Below are 3,388 nucleotides of genomic sequence, written 5' to 3'. Positions count from 1 at the left end.
TTTGCCTAGGGCTCAGCAACCTTTCAGAGATTCTGGTCCCCACTCTGCAAATCTGAGGCTTTCTATTTCCCCCTTCCCAAGGAACAGCAGTTCCCTGTACTGTGTAAATTCCCTACCCAGAGCACTTGTGTTCTCCCCCTTGTTAGGGCTATCATAACAGCAACACACCCACAAGCTGTTGCCTATCGAGAGACACAAGCAAGTTAATTGCTACAGCAACAGGGAAGGAGGATGCTAAAGGAGTGGTTTTCCAGGTGGCCACTTCCTCTAGGACTTCTGACAGGCAGCTTGCTTTTCAGGTTTCCATATCTGTGAGACAGGTCAAGAAATGCAGCAAGGCCTATGCTTGGCCTAAATGCTGTGTAGACTGGAGAGACAGGAACAATGATGCCCAAAATGGAAGAAACAGATCTCCTTTTGGTTTGGACTCTGCTGCTTTTACATTTCCTTTGTACTGGCACCATTACAGTTCATTTGCTTTATTAGGCCCCACAAGGTACATGAGAAAACACCACGTTTGGAGTGGTTTGACCTGCAATTTTCACCTTCAATGAATCTGAGCAGCCTGGGTTCAGATGAAAGTTCTTGGCTTTAAAAGGGGCTGGATATCTAAATTAGTTTGGAAAGTTGTTCAGGACTTGTCTGCTTTCGTGTTTGTCTTTTTGCTCTTCAAAACAACACACACATTCCACCACCATACAAACACATTTCTACTGGGGTGGACAGATGCTTCACACAGTTCAGCTTACAGTTCCACAGCAAAGACAACATCAACATACCATTCTGTTACGTTGGTAAGCATGTCTGGAAACTCAGAATGGTATCTAGGAAAAAAAAAAATAATCACAAAAGCACATTATGATACAATTAGCTAATAGAAAACATTTGAGCTGCATAAATTATGGAAAGAGTTGCTAAATAATGTCAAGCTGTGGTGTTAGAAGTAAGCTCTCAGTTTCCTGACACAGAAACTGCATTTACTCTTCCACTATGTGGATAGCTTGTCTAAAAGTACAACCCATGTTACATTCCCTAAGAAGTAAAAAAATAACTCAACCTTATCAGCTACTGCTTCCTATTATTTCCTCTCAATTTTTCTGATAGCTGTAAACACAATTGAAAGCCTGCCTGACTTCAGTGGAATTGACTGCAAAAGGTCTCTCTGCAATAAAAATATTGGCAAAAGGTACTCTGGGAGGTTTTAGCTGTTGCTGGACCCCCTTTTCCCCTGTACAGGCTCTTGGCAAAAAATAAATGGGGGTGGGGGTGGGAAATAGACTTACATTTATGACCAAACTAATTGTTTGAGAATATGCTGCTTTAACTCATAAATGAGTTCTCTGCATCACATGGTAAGAACTGCACTCCTCTACCACTATTCTTACCCTTGAAGCTGACACCTAGTGGGGTCCTGACCATAGCATGATAGTCAGGATGAAGACTGTGTTTTCAACCTTGACAGATGTGAAACAGATGAGAGAATATGGCAAGTTAGCACTACACTTTCAAAAGGTGTGGTTTATAGAGAGTGTTAAGACTGAAAGTCCTCACAGCCACTAGTAGAGCTTGTTGGCTACTATCTTCATTACAATCAAAGTCCTCAATCCACTGAGAACCATCTATTTACCAAACTGGGAAAAAAAACACTCCTGTAGCACTTCCATTAACAAGACATGCACTTAGAACAGTTCTCACCAGAGGGAATAGGACCTAGAGCCACAGATTCATCCAAACCCAATGACATCTCTGCCTTGGGCAAGGAGAAACTGCTCTAAAAAAAGGTGCACATACTGTTATCAAAACAAAGGTGTTTTGCAAACAAAGGCCAAACTTACCAAAGTACCGTGGAAAAAAAAAGTAGCAGGCCACAAGGATCTCTATCAGGCAGTAAGAGTTAAAAGATTACAGAAGGAACTTACAGCATAGGAATAATTGATCTGCGGTTGGAGCCACACCAAGCTGGTGTCCAAACCATGCAATTTGACTACTGGCTTCAGCCAAAAGAACTTCTGTCTCAATGTTCCTAAAGTATTGGAGGTGAAGGTGCACCCATCAGCCCACAGGACAAAGTATCACAGGGCCTCACAACTATACAGTGCTGCTGACAGTCCATCAAAAATCAGTACACAGCTATATGAAATACAACTGTTTATTAGTCTGCATCAAATACTTGCTTTAAAAAAAGCAACTTCCTTGAATTGCTTCACAGAGAAAGCCAGTCCCAGAACCACACTTACTGACAGGGGTTAAGCAGCTCCTTCCTCTACTGACACCAGAAAGAAGTACATACAAAGGTCAGCCTAAAGTTAGCTGGCAATGTAATTGCTGCCGAAAGAGGAAACAGGAATGGAAAGAAGCACCTATTAACAGGATCATATACCAGGATTGGCACAACACCCACTTTCCTTTAGGGGAACCTGGATGAAGTCAGCTATCGCCAAATGCCAGCTAAAGGCTGCTGGGGCTGTTGCACAAGGGACATGCAGAGGTTGGCTGTCACCAACTCCCTCCATACACATAGGAGTACCTTTTTAGCAAAGTGATGCCTCAATGTCCCTAAGGCTGGCTCCACCTGTTGAAACTTCTCAGGTGAGCAAGACGGGGAACAAGGTGTGCTGGGTTGCACCTAAGGCAACAGATGAAGCAGTATCCTTCTTCCAGGACACAAAGAAGGAACTGGCATCGACCACGGGGCCTCTGGTGACAGAGTACTGGGTAATCCTTACCCCTAGATAAACCAGACATGTTCAGATCTCGGCAGGGAGTAGTGACACAGCCAGCTATGACTATGCTGCCTGCCAGCTCCTCGGCTTCCTTCAGCTCCAACAGCCCTGCTCAACTTTTGCTAATAGCAGAGCTTACCCGCTCAACTAGAAGAAACAGGTAACCTTCTCCTAGCCCAAACAGGCTCACCTAAAGAGCCAGCAAGCAAACGAGGCCCCCTGATACAAAAATCACCCCGTGCCAGCTACCTTCCCCCTGGCCTAGCGAGACGCGGGTGCCTTGGGGCCGGCTGGGAAAACTTATCTAGCAGCGAGGCTTCCAACACGGCGGTTCTCCCACTGGGCAGACACCACTTGGGCTGAAACAAGCTCTGCAGCTCGCTCAGCTCCAGGTCAAGCAGGAGAAACACGCACACCCGCCCGCATCCTCTGTCGGCAAAGGCAGGCCCCGGAGCTGCTCCGCAGCAGCCTCCCCTGGACGCCAGGACACAAGCCCAGCCCCGCCGCCCAGGCGCGGCAACTCAACCCGCGCGGCGTAAATAGCACTCGGGCTTTTATAGCGCCCCTTCCCGGGAGTCCCCGCGCTCGGCCGCGCCGATTGGCTGTGGGGCGGGCGCGCGCGCGCGCGAGGGTGCGCGGTCCGGAGGCGGGCGGGGCTGGGCTGG

The sequence above is a fragment of the Dryobates pubescens genome, chromosome 1 (assembly GCF_014839835.1).
Source record: "Dryobates pubescens isolate bDryPub1 chromosome 1, bDryPub1.pri, whole genome shotgun sequence".
Taxonomy (NCBI): Eukaryota; Metazoa; Chordata; class Aves; order Piciformes; family Picidae; genus Dryobates; species Dryobates pubescens.
This window is presented reverse-complemented; position numbering follows the sequence as displayed.